The following is a 13340-nucleotide window of genomic DNA, read 5'->3' as shown; positions in this document are numbered from 1 at the left end:
GATGCTGTGGAAACCAAGGCCTTCAAGATTATTGTAATCTCCCGCGATGAAGCTGTGTCTATATGGGCTTATCACTTCGCCATCACAGACAGGTTGGTGGTCTCTCTGTCTTCTACCACCTCCTTTCTGGTCTTGCACCATCTGCTCTTTCCGTGCTTTGTCTCCTCCCCCCCCCCCCCCCAGGTTTCTGCAGGGCTTATACAGTCCACCATTAACCCCCTTCTGGTGAAACTCCCTAAATCCAGGATCATTGCTCACCTCCACTCATTTGTTCCTCTTTTTCCTACCTGTGCAATCAACTTTCTCATCCTCTTCAATCTTCAATCTCATTCTTCCCTCCAGATTTTGAAGCCTGCTGTTCACCGCCATCTGAAATTGTCCCCAATCCAAAATCATGATATGTTTTCCCATTGTTAATCCCTCCTCCTTCCGATTTTCCAGTTTTCCCTCCTTGGCATTTCCTTCTGTATCCATCTTGTCCAATCCAAACATCCTCTGTGTCCAACTTGTCCACCCCATGCATGCATGTTTTGCATCCTGCTTTTGTCTGTTACATCCTGGTCCATTCAGTGTACTAGCTGTTCCACGAGCCTCGACTATGTGCAGCATACAAAAAAAAAAGAAGAGGAAGGGGAAAGTGTGGATGAAACGAAAAAACCAACCGACAACTAACAAATGAAAAGGGGTGAGGGAGAGGGTGGAAAAATCACACCAACCAGGAAAAAGGGAGTGCTTGGGAATGAAGTAATTTTGGGTAGAAGAGATGATGAGTATGGATGGGGAATGACATGAGGTAGTGTTGAACGGAAGTCTTCAAGTCCTGGAGGGAAGAATGGGACTGAACAAACTGGGCAAGTTGATTCTACAGGCGAAAGAACAGAGGAACAAATGAGTGGATGTGAGCAGTGAGTCTGGATTCTGGGAGTTTAACCATAAGAGTGTTCCTGACACAGCCAGCCAAGAGAGGAGGGAGGAGGGAGGAGGGACACAGCCAAGAGAGGGTAGAGAGTGCAAGACCAAATCTTCAATACAGATCTTTGCTCATAAACAAATTATTACATTGAATGCATTATTGACACTATCAACAACTCAACTTGTATGAGTGTGATTTTCGTTTGCTGGTGTGTACACCAGAGGGCACACAGTTACACTTCAGGGTTTTCTGCATTCTAAACCCCATGGCGAATTGCAGAGGGTGCACAGGTCCAGCAATGGGCAGTCGGAATATTATTGAAGTGATAATTTGTTTCAGATCTGATATCATTTATGAAGAGCAGAAGTAAAAGAACATAGAGTAGGTTGCAATGAGGTCCAGGTCTTGTGATGGTTAAAAATTAGTGTCATGCTTTTCAACCTGATCGACAGGATCCTTTCAAAGTATCCATTGCTACTGTGGTGATCAGGCAACACAAGATTATGGACTTGATTTGTAGTAATGGTCAAATAAACAGGTATATAATTATGTGACACACACCTTTATGGCAGATTGGATTGTCATGTTTATACATGGATCTTTCATATGCATCACAAAGCTGCAGGGAAGCATTATTGGCTGAGGGTACCGCAGTGCCACTGATGCCCACTCATGTGGTGCCCCCTGAAGGTTAGGGCAGGAATTAATAATTTGTTCATGGTGCCAGCAATAGCTCACCTACTCTTCACAAAGAGCACTGTGGGATCTTTAATGTCCACCAACGTATGCTGGCAGACGGGATACTAAGCTTAACGTCTGCTCGAGTGACAGCGTTCTTTGTGATGCAACGAAACTACCAACCTGCCATCAAATAGCCAGGTCGGTAATCAATCCCAGACTATACGGCTCAAAAGTCACGGTACAACTTGCGTGCACCACCCTGTCGGAATGTCACAACACACGTTTATAAAATACATGTTGCTTTGCTTTGCATGGCAAACTAGAAATGGTACTTGGTAGAGCGCATACCTCAGCTCACCTGGCTCAACAGCTGTTTTCGTTTTGTATCCCATCCCCACTGATAGGCTGGATCTGCATCTGGACCTGAACCAGAATCGAATCGGCTTGTTCTCATCACCTCCCCAACTCATCCACCAAGTTTTGTCAAAATCCGTTAATAATTTTTTTGAAATATGCCATATATCATTTTTGGCCCCCATCCATCAATGGTGAAGAATCACTGTGAAAATTAAAAAAAATTCTCGTATCCAGATCCGGATCTTCACCAAAATCGAATCAATTCTTCCCTGTCACACACCAAACCTATCCACCAAATCTCGTCCTAATACATTCATAACATTTTGAGATATACTGCTCACAAGACAAGACGGACAGACAGACAGGGATGAAAACATAGCCTCCGTCCACCTGTGATGATGGCGGTGGAGGTAAATATGCGTGTGCAGGAAGAGGGGAATGGTGTTGAAGTCAGACCTCGAGGTGTTGTCCCGACACTTTTGGTAAAATAATGTATAAAGAAGCAGAAAATAGTAATCTTTTCACTTTCTTCATTTCATATACTTGTGCACAGTCGTATACTGTCCATGTCTTTCTTCATCTCACGATTTGAGGTTTAAATAATATCGATCGGCTTACGGAGACAATGGCCGGCATTCACTTTTGAATCTTCCTTTGCCAAACGGCATTCTTCTCCCATCTTCGTGACAATGGTGTTCACAATGAACAAACCGAAATCGTTTATTCTGGAATTCATTGCGATGAACCACATCCGCCCGCCAGCGAAATTCACACTCCCAAAATAACAAGACCTTTTGAAGATTTCCTCATTGCTCGAAAAGCTTAACAATCCAACTTTCCTGATTTTTTTTTTTCCTCTCTTAAAGATTAGAATCCATCACGGTAAGATCATCTTTGTCAATGTTACAAATGACAATCATGATCTGAGACTGATGAGAATGAGAAGATGATTACAAGCAAGGTTTGAGTTGTACACTCCAGCTGTTGTATTATCTGCCTTGGTTATAGCTGCGTAGGTGGAGGGTTCTCTCTCTCTCTCTCGCTCTCTCTCTCTCTCTCTCTCTCTCTCTCTCTCTCTCTCTCTCTCTCTCTCGCTCTCTCTCTCTCTCTCTCTCTCTCTCGCTCTCTCTCTCTCGCTCTCTCTCTCGCTCTCTCTCTCTCTCTCTCTCTCTCTCTCGCTCTCTCTCTCGCTCTCTCTCGCTCTCTCTCTCGCTCTCTCTCTCTCTCTCTCTCTCTCTCTCTCGCTCTCTCGCTCTCTCTCTCTCGCTCTCTCTCTCGCTCTCTCTCTCTCTCGCTCTCTCTCTCTCTCGCTCTCTCTCTCTCTCGCTCTCTCTCTCTCGCTCTCTCTCGCTCTCTCTCTCGCTCTCTCTCTCGCTCTCTCTCTCTCTCTCTCTCTCTCGCTCTCTCTCTCTCGCTCTCTCTCTCTCGCTCTCTCTCTCGCTCTCTCTCTCTCGCTCTCTCTCTCTCGCTCTCTCTCTCTCTCGCTCTCTCTCTCTCGCTCTCTCTCGCTCTCTCTCTCTCTCTCTCTCTCTCTCTCTCTCTCTCTCTCTCTCTCTCTCTCTCTCTCTCTCTCTCTCTCTCTCTCTCTCTCTCTCTCTCTATCTCTCTCTCTCTCTCTCTCTCTCCTTCCCCCCTTTCATTCCTCCCAACTGGTCAGGGAGTTCAGTTGGACCCCACATTGCCAAGTTCATGAGGAGGAAGACGGGAGTGTGAAATTACTGAGCTTTCTGACCCCACGATGCCAGAGAACTCTCTCTGTCCCTTTCCCAACAGGTTATTAATAGACATGCTCCAAGCTGCGATTCCCAAAGATTGTTTTTCCCACAATGTCATGTGTTTCTTGGCGAATTTACAGTTCCCTTTACCCAGCGTGCAGCAGCATTCGCCCTTTGCAGGGTAAGGATGGACGGTCCGTGTAACAAGCTGGAAATGGCTTGACGCCTCACGCAGTGAAGGATGCCAGGGTTTCCCTGCAAGATCCCAGCATTGTTCGTACTGTGCCCCGAGGGCCCGCTTATTCTCCAGGCCTTTGGAAAGGACAGCAGGGAGAAAGAGCAAGGGTTAACTCAGATTCCCACCAGATAACCTAATTGTAGTTTCGGTTTCTTTGAATCATCCACCTGATCCGAGGCTATTGTTGATTCTACCTTGCCAGTTCGATGAAACATCCTCCTACTCACTGGTGTGACTTCACATTCTAACTTTCTATGACCTTTACTGTGATCCTGCATCTAGGCCTGTTGGTGTTCGTGCCAAGTCTCAGGCGAAGCAGGCTTGGAAAACTGCCTGAGACAAGTCCCCCACCCCTCTCTTGCCCCCTTGAGCATCGAAAGGCCTCCACGTGGTCTGCTCTATTCAGAGCTCCTTGTATTGGCTCCAATTTCCTCCCCTGAGTCGCTCCTCTCTTGCAGTGGGAACAAGGTCAGGCATGGGGCAGCAGGTAGGCCTAATCCTCTGCTAATGGCGGCCTGTGCGTCGTAATACCCTGCAACCATGAACAGCGCTGTTTGTCGGCAACTGTAATTAATTCCCAACCTCCTGGACTCCCTTCAGAGCAAACTTGAGTTTCCTGTTTATTGTGTGGATGCCACAGATACATTTAAAGAGTAACTTATAACAGACTTTTCACGGCTGCCTGCCGAAGTTTTTTTTTTCTGCCCAATGAATGAAGTCTCACTTTAGAGGCCTTCCCTGACCTCATTGGCTTATTGCTGGGCAGAGTGCTGAGTGAACGTCGGTCCGGTCTCCGCCCGCCCGGCCCTTCTTTCTTTCTTCACTGCCATTGCTGTCAGGAGGCCTATTGTATGAGGGTCGCCCCCATGAAGCACTGTGGCATGCTATGCGGCACCAGAGGCTCTTTGTGTCCAGCCGCTCTGGCCTTCTTCCTTCCACGCTGGGGCCACGACTTGTCAGCACCATCGTCAAGATGGCTCCTCAGTCCAGTGTTACATTTTTTTTGTCCATTGTAATCAGTTTTTGAAATATACAATTGGTCTCAGGTCTTCTGCGCTTACTAAACACAACGTAAAATCAAACAGGTCATTACAAAGTTTTTACCTCGGACGGATGTCTTTATAACAAAGAACCATACCATATGAATTGAGATGATCTACACAAATGCATCGCTGAATTGTGACTCACAGAAGCGTAATGACCTCACACAGCTTTTCAGATATGTTACTCAGTGTCAGCGTGACGTTTTCCTTGTACGTAGATTTTTCTTGTCAACACCTGTGTGTTGTAGTTATAAAAAAAAAAAAATTTCAACAAGCGAAAAATAATTTTCCCATGCGGTCACTGGAGGACCAAGCAAAGACCAAGCCCAAGGCAAAACCAATCGCCTTGCAAAGAGTTGAGGCTTTATGTAAAGGTTGTTCAAATCTTCACATAAAGCTTCAACTTCACTAATGGGACAACTTTCATGTAAAACATCAACTTGATTTTGCTTTGCAAGCTGACCGCTTGCGTACAATGAGCTCAAGGTGGACATCACCGAGACACAAATAGGAAACACACAGACAATCATTCGGGGATGCAAAACCAAAAGAACATTGCGGTGAAGAGGAAGTCAGAAAGAGAAATAAATTACATTCAGCTCATTTCTCTTTGATCTGCTGTGTCTAAACTGTTGGTGCCACGTCTCCTTCCTGCCTTTTCTTCTGGGCAAACTAACGTGACATATCAGGGACCAAAATCCTCGTCCAGTCTGCCCCAGGGATTTATTTTTTTTTTTCTCAGCCCTCATTAGTTTCCTTTCTGCCTCCATTGTCGTGTGTATAGGGGAGCTGAGGTTGGAGAGAGGGAGAGATATTTGGATTGCTTCCTTACAAACGCTGAGCACCCATGCTCCTTCAACGGGGATTGCTTTGATGAAGGATCGTCAGACAATCTTGTAACTTTTCTGGGTCTCATTTCCCCAGTCCTGATGAAGCTGTGCTCGTGTAGGAGCTCAGGTGCCTCGTCCTCAAAGCGCAGTAATAATTTCATTTGAAAAAAAAAAAAAAAATTGAATCAAACGGATTTCATGCTCCTGGATAATTGGAATTCTAGTGATTTCTTTCACGTTAATAAATAACACGAGATTGGGATTTTTTTTGTATTTTTTTTTTAATATTTTTAACCCAATGAGGTCCAGGGTACAAAAAGATGAGGCCCCAGTTCGATGCTGGCTGGCATTGTGTACGAGGTAGAGCACACGTACGACGTTGTACACATTAGCGCTTCAATAGTACAGGCAATTAGGTTGTTTGTTGTGTTGTTAAAACTCAAGAACCGAAGCTTTGAATTTAGCAAAGCTTGCTATTATTATTAAGCGAACCTCCGTATTATCCAATGTGCACACCGTAATGTAATTGCTAATGATTTAATCATCCTTCAGTATTTTGCCTCTTTACAGCATAAGGATTCTTAATGTTCCTGAGGTTTCAATTTTTCAGAAAGCCCGCAGAATTTTCATACGTAAGTGGGTAAGTTTTCAATAAATAGAGTCCTGATTGAATTTAAGGTCAATTTAATTCACATCCAGAGCTTGGCTTCTTTTTTTTCTTCTCCTGCATGCACTTATTGTGTTTGTGTGCAAATGGGCCTTTTATGCTATATATTATTTCCTTTCCCTCGTGCTCTCTCTCTATGGACCGAGGCTTACACATTTCCCCAGCCTCCTGTGGCCTTGCTCTACACCAATCAGCAAAACTTCTTCTTTTTTAAAAATCGCGTTAGATAATGCTATTATGCCACCACAATCTGGCCTCTGAGGTTCAGACCCACACCACAGGCCGCAGTGGTGAAGGGTCGAGGTGGGATTGTCCTGGCAGATGGTAAGAAGCTGTTGCAGAGGTCACTTAGTGTTTGCCTGATTTTTACTTTGTTTAATCCCGCAGAGGCCTAGCCTAGGCCTTCTTGGACTGATTTTGCCACCGAGAGAGCGATGGAGGTGCCATCCGCAAATTTAATCAGAGGAAGAACAAGGATCCTCGGTGCACGTAACAAACAAATGAAAAAAAAACCTCCAACTTGTCTTGCGAATAACATTCACATTCAGACTGTACTTAACAGTCTTGCATCTTGTTCTAAAACCATGACAAGAAATCATCTCAACATGATGTATCAAATTAACTCACTAAAGATCTTAGGCCTTGTTTTACACAAAATCTTGCTGAATACGCAGATCCAGCTCTGATCAGACCAGGCCTGAGTCAGACACACAAAGGCAGCCTCATCCAGCAAAGGCTTATGGACAGTGACGTTGCATACCTGATCAGATGACATCATTATGGGTCATTAGCTTGGATTGAAGTTGATCCTTGACCTCCACGAGGTCATAGAAGGTCAAAGATGTCGGTGAGGTCAGCTCACGGGGGAAGGCTCATGTGCTTAGTTGAAGTGTATAGTGCAATAAGAGAGAAGAGGGGATGGTCCATTGTTAGCACAAAAACACCTGCTCCATTAGACGGAGGACCATCGACGTGCAGCTATAATGCAGCAGAGATGAAATACAAATGCTAATTGTTGTCTGAATTTGAAAATTAAATACAGTGCTCAGTTCGAAAAGCAGGACATTATGGTAGCTCCATTCGAGTGTAATTGCATCACACGACTCTTTGTACAGGTGTGCAATCTTTCATGAGTCGTGATAATAATGACGGGAGATCTGGTGGAATGATGCTTATCAGATCATGTGCCTCTTGACTTGGGCAGCAGCGTTTCTCACAAAAAGACTTCTGTTTGCTGCTCTGGCTAAGCTCACCTGATGACATCCATAACAAGGCATCACTCATTTCCTTCTGGTTTTCAATGCAGCCCATTGAAATGACTTTTCCCTAGATCCTGTAAAAAATGCCTCTCATCGTCATGAGGCTAGGAATTGTGTGGAGTCTATCTTTGTGAGCCCGGGTGGGTACTCCTTGTGATGTTGTCAAGCGTTTCCTTGGAGTTGCTTCCAAGGACATGTTAGGAAAATGTTTTTAAGTCCCTGGCCCTTCTTGTCACTAGACATTGCTTCATTGCTTTTCACTGCACTTCATCCATCCTTTGTCCTGCTTGTCCTTAAAATGGCCTCTTTGAGTAACACAGATAGCCACCAAGCTTTCAAGATCATGGCCAGAAATATTCCAAATATTATGAACAGCATGAAGCAGACTGCAGTATTGTAAGCATCTCGGCATCAAAGTAGGCCTTAGCCATGAAATATGGGGTCTAAATGACTGCATTCAAAAGGAGAGATTTCATGCTGTATTTTTTTATCGCTGCTTCTGGAGGTGAAAGAGGTTCAGTATGCCGGGCTTAGAGTACAAACTTTTGTGAAGATACAAAGCTGTCAGCCCCAGGCCTCAGGCTAAGCTCCTGATGAACGCACTGACAGAAGGGCTTTGCGGTGCCATGGATTCCCTCCCTCCCTCGATGAATGCACCAACAGTCTCACTACTGTTTCATTCTGCTCCTTATCACTGTCGTCAAATATTGTCCAGATTATTAATTTCTTGTGATTGGAAGAGTCAGCAGTGAAGTTGGGTGTAGTGTTTCCAATAACTCATTAAAAAGCTAGATGTTGTCATTATAATAGAATACCACAAAGGTATATCGGCTTCTGAAATCTCAAGGTAGGTAGTCATGTTGGCATAATGGCATACACTCTGCAAGCAGTATCTTCATTACAGTAATTAAATGGAAGTTTCAGGTAGAATAATCCGACTGAAGGATTCCGATTTTTTTCTGCAGTAGCTATTCCTTATGGAGAAGTTTAACACAGATTATTTGTAAATGAAGGATGCAAATATCATCCTTGTAAAAAGTGATGCAGAACACAAGATTCTAATTTGTCTCTTATTCATGATCACCACCATGATGGTGTTAAAGGAGAAATGTGACCTAAATATTCGAGCCTTTCATCAACTATGAATGCGACGGTTACAAAAATACCAAGAGTAAGAATTGCTTTGCAATACATGTCCCTTCCTGGTCCCAATGAATGTTCAGGAGATAAAAATTGTTTGTGTTTAACGTACGCTCGCACCGATACCAGAACCAAAACGAAGAAGAAGAAACCCTTTGACCACCCTGTTTGGGTCGATTTGGCAAAATAGCATGAAAGGCAATTTTCATTTACTGATGTCTTTATTGGTTTCGAGTCCACAAAAGATAATGAGGATAACAAACCGGAGATAAAATTTAGTTTCCTTTAATGCACGCTCAAGCTGATAACGGAACCTAAAATGAAGACGACGAAGAAGAAGAAGAAACTGAATTTTCTGTCTAAAAAGGGCATAACTGAAAAATTGATGAAACGCCCTGAAACTCGAACTTGTTCTGTAACTTATTATAAAAAAGCTATGTACCAAGTTTCAGTTGAATATATTCAAGGGTATGGGGAAAAAGTCTGGAGAACCACAGGTGGGACAGACAGACAGGCAGACAGACGGAGAGCCTATAGTCCCCTCTGTTGATACTGGTAGGGGACTAATAAAGAATGGTACAACAATCGTCACACGGTTGTTATTTGCGGATGATGCGGTTTTACCTTGTGAGACATAATCCATGGCGATGCTCAACATAACGGTCAGGAGGTGCGTCTGATTTTTAAACGGCAAATGTGGTTATCACTGGTTAGATATTTATTGGTATACCATCCTGAGAATGGCAAATAAGCCTGAAATCCAGACAGGCAGCTCCGTTTAATGTTTAATTGATGTTGGTCATGTAATCTTTGTCTGTTTGACAGAGTTGCCGGGCCAAGGTCTCTGGGTTGGAGATAATGCTTTGGTGTAGGACGATGTCCAATGGAGATCGAGGGAGTGCTCATCACGCTCCACATGTTTCGATATATATCTGCCTGCCTCCACATATATATATATATATATATATATATATATATATATACATATACATATATAAAAACATATATATATATATATATATATATATATATATATATATATATATATAATCTCGGGTTCCCACCAGACTCCCTGGAATTGCAGGCCGTCGTACACGGATAATTCCGTGACGCAGCGGGTCGCTAACCGACCATGAATGCCAATAACTCAACCACATGACCTAGGGTCCTCCATCTAGTTTTTCCGGTTACCTATAAAAACAAGTGAAATCCTTCAATACAGTGTGTGTGGTGAAGCAAATGAGTACACTAATGTTAAAATATGCAATTTATGCTTTTTCAGTTGAAAAACAATTAAAAAGCGTACTTAATATTTGAAATGTAAAAATCTTGTTATTATTGTGATAAGCACCTTTATATATAACAGAAGGAATGAAATTGTTCGATACAGCTTGGCAGGGGGCCGCAAAAGAATGATGTAAAAAAAAAGAAGAACGTTGCTTTCAACGTTCGGCACGAAATGCCATGGTGGGCAGAAATGACGTCTTTCGTTTAGTCGTACATGAGAGGGGAGCGTTTCTTGGTTTTTTTTCCATCAAGCAATAAATTCAATGGTTTTCACATATATAACACATTAGTTTCACAAATTTCCATTGAAAAAAGGTAGTATTGTGTGAATCTAATGTGTAGTTCATGCGGAAACTGGCAAATTATTATTATTATCTCTTTGGATGTTTCCGTCAGTTGTGGGTATTTCCGTCAATTGTTTCCGTCAGTTGTCGGCCCATGAATACTCGGGTATTTCCGTCAATTGTCGCCATTTCCGTGTAGGTTATGCACTGCCATCTACCGGACGGCCGTCATTGGCTGTCACTTGAGGCGAGGGAGAGGGGGGGGGGACACTGGAGACATGGTTGACACCGGGGACATTTCAAACTCGGTGCAATTGTATACCAGCACACGCGCTGTAATAACCACGTGAAATAATTACCGGGGGACATGCCCTTGGTATGCCTTGTCCAAACTGGATCAGCCAAGTGACACTGCCAAGGACATACTGGCTCAAAGGAACGAATCGTTGGGAATAAAATCCTGGCTAGGTTAGGATACGGACCATGCTGGATCAATGAAAGAAAAGACAAAAACGAGCCGGGAACATTTCTACAAAAGTGTTTATTACAGGCAGGCGAGAAAAAATATGTGGCACAATGAATAGATTTTATTACTGTATGTAAGTAGAGAATAGAAGAACAGCATGGTGCGACAATAATACAAGCAACTTACAAAAGCAGACACAGAGCAGAGTTATTCCAATGTAATTCTTCTACACTCTTAACTTAAATGAGGACAGGCACCATGATACACACGGACACACACACACACACACACACACACACACATACAAAACCTGATGAAGAAGAGTTCATGAGAAGATGGAGCAGAGGAGATGAGGCTAACAGTCTCTCAATACCTTGCATGATTGACCGACTGGCACCAGTACATTTTGGGGGATGCTCTGTTGGGCGATACCTCCTTGACAGCTGGCCCGTCGTCTCCTGCTTCATGGAACTTTGTGCAGCGAAGCGTCGATCCAGAGAATGAGGCGCGACTGACAGGCGTGAAGGAGGGACTTTGGGCGGAGTCAGAAGCGTGCTGGTGAAGGAAGGTGGAGACAGCAGGCAAAATTGCAGAGTCCCATGGAGCCGGCGTGGTTTCCAAAATAACCTTATTCCGCTCAGGAGGCTCGCCCCTCCCGTCCGTTACATTAACCATAACTCCCATCTATGTCGATGAGTATCCCGTTCTTTCCCGTGCACTCACCCATGTCATGTTGTTCTTGTTCCGCACACGTTCTGACACAATCACACAGGGGGCTTGTGTTACCCCGAGAGATCCCGGGGCTTCTACCCCCCCCCAATGCTCAGCATGTACTCTTTCACATCATGTGCCCGCTCCACCTTGCACAGACTTACCGGACTCACCTGGTCACAGTCTGCTTTGAGGGAGCATATCGTCTCCCTTTGTTCCTGAGGGAGGTTATCCTGACCCTTACACCGGATCTCATGACATTCAACAAGCCCAATCTTAATGTCCTTTACCTTCCCTTCTATTTGTGTTTGCTCCTCTTTTACTTGATGCAATTCATCCTTTACCCATTCCATCTCCCTTTGTGTCTCTGTCAATTCCTCCTTTGCTATGCTAAAACACTCTTTGGTCTCGTCCTTGTGTTTCTTTAATCACTTTCCCATTTCATGGTTTTTCGTCTCGACCTTCCGTCCCATATCTTTAACCATTTTCGTCATTTCTTCGTGTCTCACGTTACACTCTTCCTTTACGGCTCCCAATTCCCCCCTTTGTTTCCTGCTGGCCCTGTTTTAAATTTTGTATCACATTCATGTTTTTCCCAATCTCCACTTTTAATTCCCCTTGTCCTTTCTTTATTTCTGTCATTCCTTGTTTATCTACTTCTCTCTTAACCGCCGTTATTTTATTTGTCACTTCTTCCTTACCCGTCTTCATCGCAGTTCAAACACCTTCCATATTTTCCTTCACCCCGTTCATCTCCTCGCATACTGTACTGATCTCAATTGTAAAATTCCAGTCCATGTTTTTCATCTCGCTCTTTACCTCTTCCAGCTCCGCCTTTATTTGTGTTTGTATATTTCCCTTCATTTTTTTGCATATCATCTCTCATACCACTCTGTCGGTCCATTATTTGTTTCAACATTCCCATCATTTGATTCATGTCAAATGACTGTGGCGAAGCCGATCTACTATGATCGGGTGTGGATCCCATGGGGATCGCTGAGTCCTCCATAAGGGAAATTTGATGATGGGGGGGCCCCCAAGTATTGTTACTGTCACAGTTGCCCCCAACGTTAACTTTGGGTATGGCTTCAGGGAATGATCTCCCTCAAAGCTGTCATTCTGGGCCATGGATTCCTCCAACATTGTTGTCTCAAGACCCATCTGAACCAGCTTGTCTTGGTCCGCCATGGTCCGTACCAATAATTAAATAAAATTTGTATCCTAACGGGCCGGAGGTCGGGTGAGAAGACCACCAGGGGGAGAGCTATCTCGGGTTCCCACCAGACTCCCCGGAATTGCAGGCCATCGCACACGGATAATTCTGTGACGCGGCGGGTCGCTAACCGATCGTGAATGCCAATAACTCAACCACATGACCTAGGGTCCTCCGTCTCCGTCTAGGACACACCTCACAATCATTTACTTGTGAAAATGCAAACCTCGTCGGTTTAAATAATTAATTAAACCTCCTCACTTGATGGAGCAGCAAGGCATGGGTCGCATCCCATAACAACTGATGCTGCTCAAAATGTGAGCAACAATGGCCATCTGGCACATGAGCAACATTATCTCTGCCTCGCTGCATGCAATTCCACCTCCTGGTTGCCTTCTACACGTGCAAGAACTTTCTCGGCAGTTTATAATCAATGGGAGAAAGCTAAATTAGGTAACAACCCTTGTTTGTAGAGACCAGCGGGATACAGATTTCATCCAGGGAAGGAACTGCGCTTCTCATTTGAGCGCAACTTT

The sequence above is a fragment of the Eptatretus burgeri genome, chromosome 16 (assembly GCF_056783735.1).
Source record: "Eptatretus burgeri isolate ZD-2024b chromosome 16, Ebu_testis_v1, whole genome shotgun sequence".
Classification (NCBI taxonomy): Eukaryota; Metazoa; Chordata; class Myxini; order Myxiniformes; family Myxinidae; genus Eptatretus; species Eptatretus burgeri.
Note: the sequence above shows the minus strand (reverse complement) of the source record.